The following is a 19,870-nucleotide window of genomic DNA, read 5'->3' on the forward strand; positions in this document are numbered from 1 at the left end:
CGCCCTCGTACAAGCTACAGCTCTCTCCGGCTCCCGGAGCAGGAGAAGCGGCTGCTTCGCGCACACAACAGCGGAGCGGCAGCCGTACGCTCCGAAGCGCTGCTTCAGCCGAAAGACGCCGGCCACCGGCGCTTGGCTTCGGACAGCTCCGGAGAGCCGTAGTGTGCGTCTGCACTAGACTGCATCCTAGCGAAAAGCTTTGGCAGTGTGTCTCGCAGGGAGATAGCTTAGGAGCGCAGCGCACTTATGCCTCCCTTGTCCAGAAACACGATTTTACTGCACACTCCAAAAACAATGCTCTTTCCAGGGCAATATATAAGCTGATTTCTGACGGCCGTGATCTTTCGATTACTCTTGCTCAGCTAGTTGTTTTAACGTGCACAGGCCGTCCTGGCTTTCAGTGCACAGTGATAGCAATCGCAAAAGTCTAGCAGCTGCTGACTTCCAAACACAAGGCGCTGGCTATGTTCTTGCTTCTCGACAACTCAACGCAGCCCTTCATTTCTGCAGTTGCCATCGAGGTCTCTGCACTCGGAGCCTCAGAGGACGCGCACGAGTTTCCCAGGAGGGGCTGCATCAGGACGAATTCAAAACTCAGGAAAATTGTCCTGGAACACCTTCCCTAAGGATGCTAGAATGGAATTGAAGAGGCAGGCGAGCGGCCACCACGGTCCTCTAGCAGTCCTTAGGGTGCGCGGAGAAGCCGGGTGCTCTGCGGCTTCGTTCTTCGCCCTCGTACAAGCTACCGCTCTGTCCGCTCCCGGAGCAGGAGAAGCGGCTGCTTCGCGCACACAACAGCGGAGCGGCAGCCGTACGCTCCGAAGCGCTGCTTCAGCCGAAAGACGCCGGCCACCGGCGCTTGGCTTCGGACAGCTCCGGAGAGCCGTAGTGTGCGTCTGCACTAGACTGCATCCTAGCGAAAAGCTTTGGCAGTGTGTCTCGCAGGGAGATAGCTTAGGAGCGCAGCGCACTTTTGCCTCCCTTGTCCAGAAACACGCATTTGCTGCACACTCCAAAAACACTGCTCTTCCTATGGTAATATGTAAGCTGCTGTCTGACGCCCGTTCTCTTCTGCCCACTCTTGCCCAGCTCGTTGTTTTAACGTGCACGTGCCGTCCTGGCTTTCAGTGCACAGTGAAAGCAATCGCAAAAGTCCAGCAGCTGCTGACTGCCAAACACAAGGCGCTGGCTATGTTCTTGCTTCTCGACAACTCAACGCAGCCCTTCATTTCTGCAGCTGCCATCGAGTTCTCTGCATCTCGAGCCTTCGGAAACGAGCACGAGTTTCCCAAGAGGGGCTTCATCAGGACGAAGTCAAAAACCAGGAAAATTGTCTCGGTGCACCTTCAATAAAGCATGCCAGCAGTGCATTGAAAAGGCAGGGAGCTTTAGCCACCGTCCTCTATCAGTCGCAAGGCTGTGCACACAATTTCGTCTCTCTGCAGCAACGTTCTTCGCCCTCGTACAAGCTACAGCTCTCTCCGGCTCCCGGAGCAGGAGAAGCGGCTGCTTCGCGCACACAACAGCGGAGCGGCAGCCGTACGCTCCGAAGCGCTGCTTCAGCCGAAAGACGCCGGCCACCGGCGCTTGGCTTCGGACAGCTCCGGAGAGCCGGAGTGTGCGTCTGCACTAAACTGCATGATAGCGAAAAGCTTTGGCAGTGTGTCTCGCAGGGAGATAGCTTAGGAGCGCAGCGCACTTATGCCTCCCTTGTCCAGAAACACGATTTTACTGCACACTCCAAAAACAATGCTCTTTCCAGGGCAATATATAAGCTGATTTCTGACGGCCGTGATATTTCGATTACTCTTGCTCAGCTAGTTGTTTTAACGTGCACAGGCCGTCCTGGCTTTCAGTGCACAGTGATAGCAATCGCAAAAGTCTAGCAGCTGCTGACTTCCAAACACAAGGCGCTGGCTATGTTCTTGCTTCTCGACAACTCAACGCAGCCCTTCATTTCTGCAGTTGCCATCGAGGTCTCTGCATGTCGGAGACTCAGAGGACGAGCACGAGTTTCCCAGGAGGGGCTGCATCAGGACGAATTCAAAACTCAGGAAAATTGTCCTGGAACACCTTCCCTAAGGATGCTAGAATGGAATTGAAGAGGCAGGCGAGCGGCCACCACGGTCCTCTAGCAGTCCTTAGGGTGCGCGCAGAAGACCGGTGCTCTGCGGCTTCGTTCTTCGCCCTCGTACAAGCTACCGCTCTCTCCGGCTCCCGGAGCAGGAGAAGCGGCTGCTTCGCGCACACAACAGCGGAGCGGCAGCCGTACGCTCCGAAGCGCTGCTTCAGCCGAAAGACGCCGGCCACCGGCGCTTGGCTTCGGACAGCTCCGGAGAGCCGTAGTGTGCGTCTGCACTAAACTGCATGATAGCGAAAAGCTTTGGCAGTGTGTCTCGCAGGGAGATAGCTTAGGAGCGCAGCGCACTTATGCCTCCCTTGTCCAGAAACACGATTTTACTGCACACTCCAAAAACAATGCTCTTTCCAGGGCAATATATAAGCTGGTTTCTGACGGCCGTGATATTTCGATTACTCTTGCTCAGCTAGTTGTTTTAACGTGCACAGGCCGTCCTGGCTTTCAGTGCACAGTGATAGCAATCGCAAAAGTCTAGCAGCTGCTGACTTCCAAACACAAGGCGCTGGCTATGTTCTTGCTTCTCGACAACTCAACGCAGCCCTTCATTTCTGCAGTTGCCATCGAGGTCTCTGCACTCGGAGCCTCAGAGGACGCGCACGAGTTTCCCAGGAGGGGCTGCATCAGGACGAATTCAAAACTCAGGAAAATTGTCCTGGAACACCTTCCCTAAGGATGCTAGAATGGAATTGAAGAGGCAGGCGAGCGGCCACCACGGTCCTCTAGCAGTCCTTAGGGTGCGCGGAGAAGCCGGGTGCTCTGCGGCTTCGTTCTTCGCCCTTGTACAAGCTACCGCTCTCTCCGGCTCCCGGAGCAGGAGAAGCGGCTGCTTCGCGCACACAACAGCGGAGCGGCAGCCATACGCTCCGAAGCGCTGCTTCAGCCGAAAGACGCCGGCCACCGGCGCTTGGCTTCGGACAGCTCCGGAGAGCCGTAGTGTGCGTCTGCACTAGACTGCATCCTAGCGAAAAGCTTTGGCAGTGTGTCTCGCAGGGAGATAGCTTAGGAGCGCAGCGCACTTTTGCCTCCCTTGTCCAGAAACACGCATTTGCTGCACACTCCAAAAACACTGCTCTTCCTATGGTAATATGTAAGCTGCTGTCTGACGCCCGTTCTCTTCTGCCCACTCTTGCCCAGCTCGTTGTTTTAACGTGCACGTGCCGTCCTGGCTTTCAGTGCACAGTGAAAGCAATCGCAAAAGTCCAGCAGCTGCTGACTGCCAAACACAAGGCGCTGGCTATGTTCTTGCTTCTCGACAACTCAACGCAGCCCTTCATTTCTGCAGCTGCCATCGAGTTCTCTGCATCTCGAGCCTTCGGAAACGAGCACGAGTTTCCCAAGAGGGGCTTCATCAGGACGAAGTCAAAAACCAGGAAAATTGTCTCGGTGCACCTTCAATAAAGCATGCCAGCAGTGCATTGAAAAGGCAGGGAGCTTTAGCCACCGTCCTCTATCAGTCGCAAGGCTGTGCACACAATTTCGTCTCTCTGCAGCAACGTTCTTCGCCCTCGTACAAGCTACAGCTCTCTCCGGCTCCCGGAGCAGGAGAAGCGGCTGCTTCGCGCACACAACAGCGGAGCGGCAGCCGTACGCTCCGAAGCGCTGCTTCAGCCGAAAGACGCCGGCCACCGGCGCTTGGCTTCGGACAGCTCCGGAGAGCCGTAGTGTGCGTCTGCACTAGACTGCATCATAGCGAAAAGCTTTGGCAGTGTGTCTCGCAGGGAGATAGCTTAGGAGCGCAGCGCACTTATGCCTCCCTTGTCCAAAAACACGATTTTACTGCACACTCGAAAAATAGTGCTCTTTCCTGGGCAATACGTAAGCTGCTTTCTGACGGCCGTGATCTTTCGATTACTCTTGCTCAGCTAGTTGTTTTAACGTGCACAGGCCGTCCTGGCTTTCAGTGCACAGTGATAGCAATCGCAAAAGTCTAGCAGCTGCTGACTTCCAAACACAAGGCGCTGGCTATGTTCTTGCTTCTCGACAACTCAACGCAGCCCTTCATTTCTGCAGCTGCCATCGAGGTCTCTGCATGTCGGAGACTCAGAGGACGAGCACGAGTTTCCCAGGAGGGGCTGCATCAGGACGAATTCAAAACTCAGGAAAATTGTCCTGGAACACCTTCCCTAAGGATGCTAGAATGGAATTGAAGAGGCAGGCGAGCGGCCACCACGGTCCTCTAGCAGTCCTTAGGGTGCGCGCAGAAGACCGGTGCTCTGCGGCTTCGTTCTTCGCCCTCGTACAAGCTACCGCTCTCTCCGGCTCCCGGAGCAGGAGAAGCGGCTGCTTCGCGCACACAACAGCGGAGCGGCAGCCGTACGCTCCGAAGCGCTGCTTCAGCCGAAAGACGCCGGCCACCGGCGCTTGGCTTCGGACAGCTCCGGAGAGCCGTAGTGTGCGTCTGCACTAAACTGCATGATAGCGAAAAGCTTTGGCAGTGTGTCTCGCAGGGAGATAGCTTAGGAGCGCAGCGCACTTATGCCTCCCTTGTCCAGAAACACGATTTTACTGCACACTCCAAAAACAATGCTCTTTCCAGGGCAATATATAAGCTGATTTCTGACGGCCGTGATCTTTCGATTACTCTTGCTCAGCTAGTTGTTTTAACGTGCACAGGCCGTCCTGGCTTTCAGTGCACAGTGATAGCAATCGCAAAAGTCTAGCAGCTGCTGACTTCCAAACACAAGGCGCTGGCTATGTTCTTGCTTCTCGACAACTCAACGCAGCCCTTCATTTCTGCAGTTGCCATCGAGGTCTCTGCACTCGGAGCCTCAGAGGACGCGCACGAGTTTCCCAGGAGGGGCTGCATCAGGACGAATTCAAAACTCAGGAAAATTGTCCTGGAACACCTTCCCTAAGGATGCTAGAATGGAATTGAAGAGGCAGGCGAGCGGCCACCACGGTCCTCTAGCAGTCCTTAGGGTGCGCGGAGAAGCCGGGTGCTCTGCGGCTTCGTTCTTCGCCCTCGTACAAGCTACCGCTCTGTCCGCTCCCGGAGCAGGAGAAGCGGCTGCTTCGCGCACACAACAGCGGAGCGGCAGCCGTACGCTCCGAAGCGCTGCTTCAGCCGAAAGACGCCGGCCACCGGCGCTTGGCTTCGGACAGCTCCGGAGAGCCGTAGTGTGCGTCTGCACTAGACTGCATCCTAGCGAAAAGCTTTGGCAGTGTGTCTCGCAGGGAGATAGCTTAGGAGCGCAGCGCACTTTTGCCTCCCTTGTCCAGAAACACGCATTTGCTGCACACTCCAAAAACACTGCTCTTCCTATGGTAATATGTAAGCTGCTGTCTGACGCCCGTTCTCTTCTGCCCACTCTTGCCCAGCTCGTTGTTTTAACGTGCACGTGCCGTCCTGGCTTTCAGTGCACAGTGAAAGCAATCGCAAAAGTCCAGCAGCTGCTGACTGCCAAACACAAGGCGCTGGCTATGTTCTTGCTTCTCGACAACTCAACGCAGCCCTTCATTTCTGCAGCTGCCATCGAGTTCTCTGCATCTCGAGCCTTCGGAAACGAGCACGAGTTTCCCAAGAGGGGCTTCATCAGGACGAAGTCAAAAACCAGGAAAATTGTCTCGGTGCACCTTCAATAAAGCATGCCAGCAGTGCATTGAAAAGGCAGGGAGCTTTAGCCACCGTCCTCTATCAGTCGCAAGGCTGTGCACACAATTTCGTCTCTCTGCAGCAACGTTCTTCGCCCTCGTACAAGCTACAGCTCTCTCCGGCTCCCGGAGCAGGAGAAGCGGCTGCTTCGCGCACACAACAGCGGAGCGGCAGCCGTACGCTCCGAAGCGCTGCTTCAGCCGAAAGACGCCGGCCACCGGCGCTTGGCTTCGGACAGCTCCGGAGAGCCGTAGTGTGCGTCTGCACTAAACTGCATGATAGCGAAAAGCTTTGGCAGTGTGTCTCGCAGGGAGATAGCTTAGGAGCGCAGCGCACTTATGCCTCCCTTGTCCAGAAACACGATTTTACTGCACACTCCAAAAACAATGCTCTTTCCAGGGCAATATATAAGCTGATTTCTGACGGCCGTGATATTTCGATTACTCTTGCTCAGCTAGTTGTTTTAACGTGCACAGGCCGTCCTGGCTTTCAGTGCACAGTGATAGCAATCGCAAAAGTCTAGCAGCTGCTGACTTCCAAACACAAGGCGCTGGCTATGTTCTTGCTTCTCGACAACTCAACGCAGCCCTTCATTTCTGCAGTTGCCATCGAGGTCTCTGCATGTCGGAGACTCAGAGGACGAGCACGAGTTTCCCAGGAGGGGCTGCATCAGGACGAATTCAAAACTCAGGAAAATTGTCCTGGAACACCTTCCCTAAGGATGCTAGAATGGAATTGAAGAGGCAGGCGAGCGGCCACCACGGTCCTCTAGCAGTCCTTAGGGTGCGCGCAGAAGACCGGTGCTCTGCGGCTTCGTTCTTCGCCCTCGTACAACCTACCGCTCTCTCCGGCTCCCGGAGCAGGAGAAGCGGCTGCTTCGCGCACACAACAGCGGAGCGGCAGCCGTACGCTCCGAAGCGCTGCTTCAGCCGAAAGACGCCGGCCACCGGCGCTTGGCTTCGGACAGCTCCGGAGAGCCGTAGTGTGCGTCTGCACTAAACTGCATGATAGCGAAAAGCTTTGGCAGTGTGTCTCGCAGGGAGATAGCTTAGGAGCGCAGCGCACTTATGCCTCCCTTGTCCAGAAACACGATTTTACTGCACACTCCAAAAACAATGCTCTTTCCAGGGCAATATATAAGCTGATTTCTGACGGCCGTGATATTTCGATTACTCTTGCTCAGCTAGTTGTTTTAACGTGCACAGGCCGTCCTGGCTTTCAGTGCACAGTGATAGCAATCGCAAAAGTCTAGCAGCTGCTGACTTCCAAACACAAGGCGCTGGCTATGTTCTTGCTTCTCGACAACTCAACGCAGCCCTTCATTTCTGCAGTTGCCATCGAGGTCTCTGCACTCGGAGCCTCAGAGGACGCGCACGAGTTTCCCAGGAGGGGCTGCATCAGGACGAATTCAAAACTCAGGAAAATTGTCCTGGAACACCTTCCCTAAGGATGCTAGAATGGAATTGAAGAGGCAGGCGAGCGGCCACCACGGTCCTCTAGCAGTCCTTAGGGTGCGCGGAGAAGCCGGGTGCTCTGCGGCTTCGTTCTTCGCCCTCGTACAAGCTACCGCTCTCTCCGGCTCCCGGAGCAGGAGAAGCGGCTGCTTCGCGCACACAACAGCGGAGCGGCAGCCATACGCTCCGAAGCGCTGCTTCAGCCGAAAGACGCCGGCCACCGGCGCTTGGCTTCGGACAGCTCCGGAGAGCCGTAGTGTGCGTCTGCACTAGACTGCATCCTAGCGAAAAGCTTTGGCAGTGTGTCTCGCAGGGAGATAGCTTAGGAGCGCAGCGCACTTTTGCCTCCCTTGTCCAGAAACACGCATTTGCTGCACACTCCAAAAACACTGCTCTTCCTATGGTAATATGTAAGCTGCTGTCTGACGCCCGTTCTCTTCTGCCCACTCTTGCCCAGCTCGTTGTTTTAACGTGCACGTGCCGTCCTGGCTTTCAGTGCACAGTGAAAGCAATCGCAAAAGTCCAGCAGCTGCTGACTGCCAAACACAAGGCGCTGGCTATGTTCTTGCTTCTCGACAACTCAACGCAGCCCTTCATTTCTGCAGCTGCCATCGAGTTCTCTGCATCTCGAGCCTTCGGAAACGAGCACGAGTTTCCCAAGAGGGGCTTCATCAGGACGAAGTCAAAAACCAGGAAAATTGTCTCGGTGCACCTTCAATAAAGCATGCCAGCAGTGCATTGAAAAGGCAGGGAGCTTTAGCCACCGTCCTCTATCAGTCGCAAGGCTGTGCACACAATTTCGTCTCTCTGCAGCAACGTTCTTCGCCCTCGTACAAGCTACAGCTCTCTCCGGCTCCCGGAGCAGGAGAAGCGGCTGCTTCGCGCACACAACAGCGGAGCGGCAGCCGTACGCTCCGAAGCGCTGCTTCAGCCGAAAGACGCCGGCCACCGGCGCTTGGCTTCGGACAGCTCCGGAGAGCCGTAGTGTGCGTCTGCACTAGACTGCATCATAGCGAAAAGCTTTGGCAGTGTGTCTCGCAGGGAGATAGCTTAGGAGCGCAGCGCACTTATGCCTCCCTTGTCCAAAAACACGATTTTACTGCACACTCGAAAAATAGTGCTCTTTCCTGGGCAATACGTAAGCTGCTATCTAGCGGCCGTGATTTTTCGGCTACTCTTGCTCAGCTAGTTGTTTTAACGTGCACAGGCCGTCCTGGCTTTCAGTGCACAGTGATAGCAATCGCAAAAGTCTAGCAGCTGCTGACTTCCAAACACAAGGCGCTGGCTATGTTCTTGCTTCTCGACAACTCAACGCAGCCCTTCATTTCTGCAGTTGCCATCGAGGTCTCTGCATGTCGGAGACTCAGAGGACGAGCACGAGTTTCCCAGGAGGGGCTGCATCAGGACGAATTCAAAACTCAGGAAAATTGTCCTGGAACACCTTCCCTAAGGATGCTAGAATGGAATTGAAGAGGCAGGCGAGCGGCCACCACGGTCCTCTAGCAGTCCTTAGGGTGCGCGCAGAAGACCGGTGCTCTGCGGCTTCGTTCTTCGCCCTCGTACAAGCTACCGCTCTCTCCGGCTCCCGGAGCAGGAGAAGCGGCTGCTTCGCGCACACAACAGCGGAGCGGCAGCCGTACGCTCCGAAGCGCTGCTTCAGCCGAAAGACGCCGGCCACCGGCGCTTGGCTTCGGACAGCTCCGGAGAGCCGTAGTGTGCGTCTGCACTAAACTGCATGATAGCGAAAAGCTTTGGCAGTGTGTCTCGCAGGGAGATAGCTTAGGAGCGCAGCGCACTTATGCCTCCCTTGTCCAGAAACACGATTTTACTGCACACTCCAAAAACAATGCTCTTTCCAGGGCAATATATAAGCTGCTTTCTGATGGCCGTGATCTTTCGATTACTCTTGCTCAGCTAGTTGTTTTAACGTGCACAGGCCGTCCTGGCTTTCAGTGCACAGTGATAGCAATCGCAAAAGTCTAGCAGCTGCTGACTTCCAAACACAAGGCGCTGGCTATGTTCTTGCTTCTCGACAACTCAACGCAGCCCTTCATTTCTGCAGTTGCCATCGAGGTCTCTGCACTCGGAGCCTCAGAGGACGCGCACGAGTTTCCCAGGAGGGGCTGCATCAGGACGAATTCAAAACTCAGGAAAATTGTCCTGGAACACCTTCCCTAAGGATGCTAGAATGGAATTGAAGAGGCAGGCGAGCGGCCACCACGGTCCTCTAGCAGTCCTTAGGGTGCGCGGAGAAGCCGGGTGCTCTGCGGCTTCGTTCTTCGCCCTCGTACAAGCTACCGCTCTGTCCGCTCCCGGAGCAGGAGAAGCGGCTGCTTCGCGCACACAACAGCGGAGCGGCAGCCGTACGCTCCGAAGCGCTGCTTCAGCCAAAAGACGCCGGCCACCGGCGCTTGGCTTCGGACAGCTCCGGAGAGCCGTAGTGTGCGTCTGCACTAGACTGCATCCTAGCGAAAAGCTTTGGCAGTGTGTCTCGCAGGGAGATAGCTTAGGAGCGCAGCGCACTTATGCCTCCCTTGTCCAGAAACACGCATTTGCTGCACACTCCAAAAACACTGCTCTTCCTATGGTAATATGTAAGCTGCTGTCTGACGCCCGTTCTCTTCTGCCCACTCTTGCCCAGCTCGTTGTTTTAACGTGCACGTGCCGTCCTGGCTTTCAGTGCACAGTGAAAGCAATCGCAAAAGTCCAGCAGCTGCTGACTGCCAAACACAAGGCGCTGGCTATGTTCTTGCTTCTCGACAACTCAACGCAGCCCTTCATTTCTGCAGCTGCCATCGAGTTCTCTGCATCTCGAGCCTTCGGAAACGAGCACGAGTTTCCCAAGAGGGGCTTCATCAGGACGAAGTCAAAAACCAGGAAAATTGTCTCGGTGCACCTTCAATAAAGCATGCCAGCAGTGCATTGAAAAGGCAGGGAGCTTTAGCCACCGTCCTCTATCAGTCGCAAGGCTGTGCACACAATTTCGTCTCTCTGCAGCAACGTTCTTCGCCCTCGTACAAGCTACAGCTCTCTCCGGCTCCCGGAGCAGGAGAAGCGGCTGCTTCGCGCACACAACAGCGGAGCGGCAGCCGTACGCTCCGAAGCGCTGCTTCAGCCGAAAGACGCCGGCCACCGGCGCTTGGCTTCGGACAGCTCCGGAGAGCCGTAGTGTGCGTCTGCACTAAACTGCATGATAGCGAAAAGCTTTGGCAGTGTGTCTCGCAGGGAGATAGCTTAGGAGCGCAGCGCACTTATGCCTCCCTTGTCCAGAAACACGATTTTACTGCACACTCCAAAAACAATGCTCTTTCCAGGGCAATATATAAGCTGATTTCTGACGGCCGTGATATTTCGATTACTCTTGCTCAGCTAGTTGTTTTAACGTGCACAGGCCGTCCTGGCTTTCAGTGCACAGTGATAGCAATCGCAAAAGTCTAGCAGCTGCTGACTTCCAAACACAAGGCGCTGGCTATGTTCTTGCTTCTCGACAACTCAACGCAGCCCTTCATTTCTGCAGTTGCCATCGAGGTCTCTGCATGTCGGAGACTCAGAGGACGAGCACGAGTTTCCCAGGAGGGGCTGCATCAGGACGAATTCAAAACTCAGGAAAATTGTCCTGGAACACCTTCCCTAAGGATGCTAGAATGGAATTGAAGAGGCAGGCGAGCGGCCACCACGGTCCTCTAGCAGTCCTTAGGGTGCGCGCAGAAGACCGGTGCTCTGCGGCTTCGTTCTTCGCCCTCGTACAACCTACCGCTCTCTCCGGCTCCCGGAGCAGGAGAAGCGGCTGCTTCGCGCACACAACAGCGGAGCGGCAGCCGTACGCTCCGAAGCGCTGCTTCAGCCGAAAGACGCCGGCCACCGGCGCTTGGCTTCGGACAGCTCCGGAGAGCCGTAGTGTGCGTCTGCACTAAACTGCATGATAGCGAAAAGCTTTGGCAGTGTGTCTCGCAGGGAGATAGCTTAGGAGCGCAGCGCACTTATGCCTCCCTTGTCCAGAAACACGATTTTACTGCACACTCCAAAAACAATGCTCTTTCCAGGGCAATATATAAGCTGATTTCTGACGGCCGTGATATTTCGATTACTCTTGCTCAGCTAGTTGTTTTAACGTGCACAGGCCGTCCTGGCTTTCAGTGCACAGTGATAGCAATCGCAAAAGTCTAGCAGCTGCTGACTTCCAAACACAAGGCGCTGGCTATGTTCTTGCTTCTCGACAACTCAACGCAGCCCTTCATTTCTGCAGTTGCCATCGAGGTCTCTGCACTCGGAGCCTCAGAGGACGCGCACGAGTTTCCCAGGAGGGGCTGCATCAGGACGAATTCAAAACTCAGGAAAATTGTCCTGGAACACCTTCCCTAAGGATGCTAGAATGGAATTGAAGAGGCAGGCGAGCGGCCACCACGGTCCTCTAGCAGTCCTTAGGGTGCGCGGAGAAGCCGGGTGCTCTGCGGCTTCGTTCTTCGCCCTCGTACAAGCTACCGCTCTCTCCGGCTCCCGGAGCAGGAGAAGCGGCTGCTTCGCGCACACAACAGCGGAGCGGCAGCCATACGCTCCGAAGCGCTGCTTCAGCCGAAAGACGCCGGCCACCGGCGCTTGGCTTCGGACAGCTCCGGAGAGCCGTAGTGTGCGTCTGCACTAGACTGCATCCTAGCGAAAAGCTTTGGCAGTGTGTCTCGCAGGGAGATAGCTTAGGAGCGCAGCGCACTTTTGCCTCCCTTGTCCAGAAACACGCATTTGCTGCACACTCCAAAAACACTGCTCTTCCTATGGTAATATGTAAGCTGCTGTCTGACGCCCGTTCTCTTCTGCCCACTCTTGCCCAGCTCGTTGTTTTAACGTGCACGTGCCGTCCTGGCTTTCAGTGCACAGTGAAAGCAATCGCAAAAGTCCAGCAGCTGCTGACTGCCAAACACAAGGCGCTGGCTATGTTCTTGCTTCTCGACAACTCAACGCAGCCCTTCATTTCTGCAGCTGCCATCGAGTTCTCTGCATCTCGAGCCTTCGGAAACGAGCACGAGTTTCCCAAGAGGGGCTTCATCAGGACGAAGTCAAAAACCAGGAAAATTGTCTCGGTGCACCTTCAATAAAGCATGCCAGCAGTGCATTGAAAAGGCAGGGAGCTTTAGCCACCGTCCTCTATCAGTCGCAAGGCTGTGCACACAATTTCGTCTCTCTGCAGCAACGTTCTTCGCCCTCGTACAAGCTACAGCTCTCTCCGGCTCCCGGAGCAGGAGAAGCGGCTGCTTCGCGCACACAACAGCGGAGCGGCAGCCGTACGCTCCGAAGCGCTGCTTCAGCCGAAAGACGCCGGCCACCGGCGCTTGGCTTCGGACAGCTCCGGAGAGCCGTAGTGTGCGTCTGCACTAGACTGCATCATAGCGAAAAGCTTTGGCAGTGTGTCTCGCAGGGAGATAGCTTAGGAGCGCAGCGCACTTATGCCTCCCTTGTCCAAAAACACGATTTTACTGCACACTCGAAAAATAGTGCTCTTTCCTGGGCAATACGTAAGCTGCTATCTAGCGGCCGTGATTTTTCGGCTACTCTTGCTCAGCTAGTTGTTTTAACGTGCACAGGCCGTCCTGGCTTTCAGTGCACAGTGATAGCAATCGCAAAAGTCTAGCAGCTGCTGACTTCCAAACACAAGGCGCTGGCTATGTTCTTGCTTCTCGACAACTCAACGCAGCCCTTCATTTCTGCAGTTGCCATCGAGGTCTCTGCATGTCGGAGACTCAGAGGACGAGCACGAGTTTCCCAGGAGGGGCTGCATCAGGACGAATTCAAAACTCAGGAAAATTGTCCTGGAACACCTTCCCTAAGGATGCTAGAATGGAATTGAAGAGGCAGGCGAGCGGCCACCACGGTCCTCTAGCAGTCCTTAGGGTGCGCGCAGAAGACCGGTGCTCTGCGGCTTCGTTCTTCGCCCTCGTACAAGCTACCGCTCTGTCCGGCTCCCGGAGCAGGAGAAGCGGCTGCTTCGCGCACACAACAGCGGAGCGGCAGCCGTACGCTCCGAAGCGCTGCTTCAGCCGAAAGACGCCGGCCACCGGCGCTTGGCTTCGGACAGCTCCGGAGAGCCGTAGTGTGCGTCTGCACTAAACTGCATGATAGCGAAAAGCTTTGGCAGTGTGTCTCGCAGGGAGATAGCTTAGGAGCGCAGCGCACTTATGCCTCCCTTGTCCAGAAACACGATTTTACTGCACACTCCAAAAACAATGCTCTTTCCAGGGCAATATATAAGCTGCTTTCTGATGGCCGTGATCTTTCGATTACTCTTGCTCAGCTAGTTGTTTTAACGTGCACAGGCCGTCCTGGCTTTCAGTGCACAGTGATAGCAATCGCAAAAGTCTAGCAGCTGCTGACTTCCAAACACAAGGCGCTGGCTATGTTCTTGCTTCTCGACAACTCAACGCAGCCCTTCATTTCTGCAGTTGCCATCGAGGTCTCTGCACTCGGAGCCTCAGAGGACGCGCACGAGTTTCCCAGGAGGGGCTGCATCAGGACGAATTCAAAACTCAGGAAAATTGTCCTGGAACACCTTCCCTAAGGATGCTAGAATGGAATTGAAGAGGCAGGCGAGCGGCCACCACGGTCCTCTAGCAGTCCTTAGGGTGCGCGGAGAAGCCGGGTGCTCTGCGGCTTCGTTCTTCGCCCTCGTACAAGCTACCGCTCTGTCCGCTCCCGGAGCAGGAGAAGCGGCTGCTTCGCGCACACAACAGCGGAGCGGCAGCCGTACGCTCCGAAGCGCTGCTTCAGCCAAAAGACGCCGGCCACCGGCGCTTGGCTTCGGACAGCTCCGGAGAGCCGTAGTGTGCGTCTGCACTAGACTGCATCCTAGCGAAAAGCTTTGGCAGTGTGTCTCGCAGGGAGATAGCTTAGGAGCGCAGCGCACTTATGCCTCCCTTGTCCAGAAACACGCATTTGCTGCACACTCCAAAAACACTGCTCTTCCTATGGTAATATGTAAGCTGCTGTCTGACGCCCGTTCTCTTCTGCCCACTCTTGCCCAGCTCGTTGTTTTAACGTGCACGTGCCGTCCTGGCTTTCAGTGCACAGTGAAAGCAATCGCAAAAGTCCAGCAGCTGCTGACTGCCAAACACAAGGCGCTGGCTATGTTCTTGCTTCTCGACAACTCAACGCAGCCCTTCATTTCTGCAGCTGCCATCGAGTTCTCTGCATCTCGAGCCTTCGGAAACGAGCACGAGTTTCCCAAGAGGGGCTTCATCAGGACGAAGTCAAAAACCAGGAAAATTGTCTCGGTGCACCTTCAATAAAGCATGCCAGCAGTGCATTGAAAAGGCAGGGAGCTTTAGCCACCGTCCTCTATCAGTCGCAAGGCTGTGCACACAATTTCGTCTCTCTGCAGCAACGTTCTTCGCCCTCGTACAAGCTACAGCTCTCTCCGGCTCCCGGAGCAGGAGAAGCGGCTGCTTCGCGCACACAACAGCGGAGCGGCAGCCGTACGCTCCGAAGCGCTGCTTCAGCCGAAAGACGCCGGCCACCGGCGCTTGGCTTCGGACAGCTCCGGAGAGCCGGAGTGTGCGTCTGCACTAGACTGCATCATAGCGAAAAGCTTTGGCAGTGTGTCTCGCAGGGAGATAGCTTAGGAGCGCAGCGCACTTATGCCTCCCTTGTCCAAAAACACGATTTTACTGCACACTCGAAAAATAGTGCTCTTTCCTGGGCAATACGTAAGCTGCTATCTAGCGGCCGTGATTTTTCGGCTACTCTTGCTCAGCTAGTTGTTTTAACGTGCACAGGCCGTCCTGGCTTTCAGTGCACAGTGATAGCAATCGCAAAAGTCTAGCAGCTGCTGACTTCCAAACACAAGGCGCTGGCTATGTTCTTGCTTCTCGACAACTCAACGCAGCCCTTCATTTCTGCAGCTGCCATCGAGGTCTCTGCATGTCGGAGACTCAGAGGACGAGCACGAGTTTCCCAGGAGGGGCTGCATCAGGACGAATTCAAAACTCAGGAAAATTGTCCTGGAACACCTTCCCTAAGGATGCTAGAATGGAATTGAAGAGGCAGGCGAGCGGCCACCACGGTCCTCTAGCAGTCCTTAGGGTGCGCGCAGAAGACCGGTGCTCTGCGGCTTCGTTCTTCGCCCTCGTACAAGCTACCGCTCTCTCCGGCTCCCGGAGCAGGAGAAGCGGCTGCTTCGCGCACACAACAGCGGAGCGGCAGCCACACGCTCCGAAGCGCTGCTTCAGCCGAAAGACGCCGGCCACCGGCGCTTGGCTTCGGACAGCTCCGGAGAGCCGTAGTGTGCGTCTGCACTAAACTGCATGATAGCGAAAAGCTTTGGCAGTGTGTCTCGCAGGGAGATAGCTTAGGAGCGCAGCGCACTTATGCCTCCCTTGTCCAGAAACACGATTTTACTGCACACTCCAAAAACAATGCTCTTTCCAGGGCAATATATAAGCTGCTTTCTGACGGCCGTGATCTTTCGATTACTCTTGCTCAGCTAGTTGTTTTAACGTGCACAGGCCGTCCTGGCTTTCAGTGCACAGTGATAGCAATCGCAAAAGTCTAGCAGCTGCTGACTTCCAAACACAAGGCGCTGGCTATGTTCTTGCTTCTCGACAACTCAACGCAGCCCTTCATTTCTGCAGTTGCCATCGAGGTGTCTGCACTCGGAGCCTCAGAGGACGCGCACGAGTTTCCCAGGAGGGGCTGCATCAGGACGAATTCAAAACTCAGGAAAATTGTCCTGGAACACCTTCCCTAAGGATGCTAGAATGGAATTGAAGAGGCAGGCGAGCGGCCACCACAGTCCTCTAGCAGTCCTTAGGGTGCGCGGAGAAGCCGGGTGCTCTGCGGCTTCGTTCTTCGCCCTCGTACAAGCTACCGCTCTGTCCGCTCCCGGAGCAGGAGAAGCGGCTGCTTCGCGCACACAACAGCGGAGCGGCAGCCGTACGCTCCGAAGCGCTGCTTCAGCCGAAAGACGCCGGCCACCGGCGCTTGGCTTCGGACAGCTCCGGAGAGCCGTAGTGTGCGTCTGCACTAGACTGCATCCTAGCGAAAAGCTTTGGCAGTGTGTCTCGCAGGGAGATAGCTTAGGAGCGCAGCGCACTTTTGCCTCCCTTGTCCAGAAACACGCATTTGCTGCACACTCCAAAAACACTGCTCTTCCTATGGTAATATGTAAGCTGCTGTCTGACGCCCGTTCTCTTCTGCCCACTCTTGCCCAGCTCGTTGTTTTAACGTGCACGTGCCGTCCTGGCTTTCAGTGCACAGTGAAAGCAATCGCAAAAGTCCAGCAGCTGCTGACTGCCAAACACAAGGCGCTGGCTATGTTCTTGCTTCTCGACAACTCAACGCAGCCCTTCATTTCTGCAGCTGCCATCGAGTTCTCTGCATCTCGAGCCTTCGGAAACGAGCACGAGTTTCCCAAGAGGGGCTTCATCAGGACGAAGTCAAAAACCAGGAAAATTGTCTCGGTGCACCTTCAATAAAGCATGCCAGCAGTGCATTGAAAAGGCAGGGAGCTTTAGCCACCGTCCTCTATCAGTCGCAAGGCTGTGCACACAATTTCGTCTCTCTGCAGCAACGTTCTTTGCCCTCGTACAAGCTACAGCTCTCTCCGGCTCCCGGAGCAGGAGAAGCGGCTGCTTCGCGCACACAACAGCGGAGCGGCAGCCGTACGCTCCGAAGCGCTGCTTCAGCCGAAAGACGCCGGCCACCGGCGCTTGGCTTCGGACAGCTCCGGAGAGCCGTAGTGTGCGTCTGCACTAGACTGCATGATAGCGAAAAGCTTTGGCAGTGTGTCTCGCAGGGAGATAGCTTAGGAGCGCAGCGCACTTATGCCTCCCTTGTCCAGAAACACGATTTTACTGCACACTCCAAAAACAATGCTCTTTCCAGGGCAATATATAAGCTGATTTCTGACGGCCGTGATCTTTCGATTACTCTTGCTCAGCTAGTTGTTTTAACGTGCACAGGCCGTCCTGGCTTTCAGTGCACAGTGATAGCAATCGCAAAAGTCTAGCAGCTGCTGACTTCCAAACACAAGGCGCTGGCTATGTTCTTGCTTCTCGACAACTCAACGCAGCCCTTCATTTCTGCAGTTGCCATCGAGGTCTCTGCACTCGGAGCCTCAGAGGACGCGCACGAGTTTCCCAGGAGGGGCTGCATCAGGACGAATTCAAAACTCAGGAAAATTGTCCTGGAACACCTTCCCTAAGGATGCTAGAATGGAATTGAAGAGGCAGGCGAGCGGCCACCACGGTCCTCTAGCAGTCCTTAGGGTGCGCGGAGAAGCCGGGTGCTCTGCGGCTTCGTTCTTCGCCCTTGTACAAGCTACCGCTCTGTCCGGCTCCCGGAGCAGGAGAAGCGGCTGCTTCGCGCACACAACAGCGGAGCGGCAGCCACACGCTCCGAAGCGCTGCTTCAGCCGAAAGACGCCGGCCACCGGCGCTTGGCTTCGGACAGCTCCGGAGAGCCGTAGTGTGCGTCTGCACTAGACTGCATCCTAGCGAAAAGCTTTGGCAGTGTGTCTCGCAGGGAGATAGCTTAGGAGCGCAGCGCACTTTTGCCTCCCTTGTCCAGAAACACGCATTTGCTGCACACTCCAAAAACACTGCTCTTCCTATGGTAATATGTAAGCTGCTGTCTGACGCCCGTTCTCTTCTGCCCACTCTTGCCCAGCTCGTTGTTTTAACGTGCACGTGCCGTCCTGGCTTTCAGTGCACAGTGAAAGCAATCGCAAAAGTCCAGCAGCTGCTGACTGCCAAACACAAGGCGCTGGCTATGTTCTTGCTTCTCGACAACTCAACGCAGCCCTTCATTTCTGCAGCTGCCATCGAGTTCTCTGCATCTCGAGCCTTCGGAAACGAGCACGAGTTTCCCAAGAGGGGCTTCATCAGGACGAAGTCAAAAACCAGGAAAATTGTCTCGGTGCACCTTCAATAAAGCATGCCAGCAGTGCATTGAAAAGGCAGGGAGCTTTAGCCACCGTCCTCTATCAGTCGCAAGGCTGTGCACACAATTTCGTCTCTCTGCAGCAACGTTCTTCGCCCTCGTACAAGCTACAGCTCTCTCCGGCTCCCGGAGCAGGAGAAGCGGCTGCTTCGCGCACACAACAGCGGAGCGGCAGCCGTACGCTCCGAAGCGCTGCTTCAGCCGAAAGACGCCGGCCACCGGCGCTTGGCTTCGGACAGCTCCGGAGAGCCGTAGTGTGCGTCTGCACTAGACTGCATCATAGCGAAAAGCTTTGGCAGTGTGTCTCGCAGGGAGATAGCTTAGGAGCGCAGCGCACTTATGCCTCCCTTGTCCAAAAACACGATTTTACTGCACACTCGAAAAATAGTGCTCTTTCCTGGGCAATACGTAAGCTGCTATCTAGCGGCCGTGATTTTTCGGCTACTCTTGCTCAGCTAGTTGTTTTAACGTGCACAGGCCGTCCTGGCTTTCAGTGCACAGTGATAGCAATCGCAAAAGTCTAGCAGCTGCTGACTTCCAAACACAAGGCGCTGGCTATGTTCTTGCTTCTCGACAACTCAACGCAGCCCTTCATTTCTGCAGTTGCCATCGAGGTCTCTGCACTCGGAGCCTCAGAGGACGCGCACGAGTTTCCCAGGAGGGGCTGCATCAGGACGAATTCAAAACTCAGGAAAATTGTCCTGGAACACCTTCCCTAAGGATGCTAGAATGGAATTGAAGAGGCAGGCGAGCGGCCACCACGGTCCTCTAGCAGTCCTTAGGGTGCGCGGAGAAGCCGGGTGCTCTGCGGCTTCGTTCTTCGCCCTCGTACAAGCTACCGCTCTGTCCGCTCCCGGAGCAGGAGAAGCGGCTGCTTCGCGCACACAACAGCGGAGCGGCAGCCGTACGCTCCGAAGCGCTGCTTCAGCCGAAAGACGCCGGCCACCGGCGCTTGGCTTCGGACAGCTCCGGAGAGCCGTAGTGTGCGTCTGCACTAGACTGCATCCTAGCGAAAAGCTTTGGCAGTGTGTCTCGCAGGGAGATAGCTTAGGAGCGCAGCGCACTTTTGCCTCCCTTGTCCAGAAACACGCATTTGCTGCACACTCCAAAAACACTGCTCTTCCTATGGTAATATGTAAGCTGCTGTCTGACGCCCGTTCTCTTCTGCCCACTCTTGCCCAGCTCGTTGTTTTAACGTGCACGTGCCGTCCTGGCTTTCAGTGCACAGTGAAAGCAATCGCAAAAGTCCAGCAGCTGCTGACTGCCAAACACAAGGCGCTGGCTATGTTCTTGCTTCTCGACAACTCAACGCAGCCCTTCATTTCTGCAGCTGCCATCGAGTTCTCTGCATCTCGAGCCTTCGGAAACGAGCACGAGTTTCCCAAGAGGGGCTTCATCAGGACGAAGTCAAAACTCAGGAAAATTGTCTCGGTGCACCTTCAATAAAGCATGCCAGCAGTGCATTGAAAAGGCAGGGAGCTTTAGCCACCGTCCTCTATCAGTCGCAAGGCTGTGCACACAATTTCGTCTCTCTGCAGCAACGTTCTTCGCCCTCGTACAAGCTACAGCTCTCTCCGGCTCCCGGAGCAGGAGAAGCGGCTGCTTCGCGCACACAACAGCGGAGCGGCAGCCGTACGCTCCGAAGCGCTGCTTCAGCCGAAAGACGCCGGCCACCGGCGCTTGGCTTCGGACAGCTCCGGAGAGCCGTAGTGTGCGTCTGCACTAGACTGCATCCTAGCGAAAAGCTTTGGCAGTGTGTCT

The sequence above is a fragment of the Lonchura striata genome, chromosome 21, assembly GCF_046129695.1.
Source record: "Lonchura striata isolate bLonStr1 chromosome 21, bLonStr1.mat, whole genome shotgun sequence".
Classification (NCBI taxonomy): domain Eukaryota; kingdom Metazoa; phylum Chordata; class Aves; order Passeriformes; family Estrildidae; genus Lonchura; species Lonchura striata.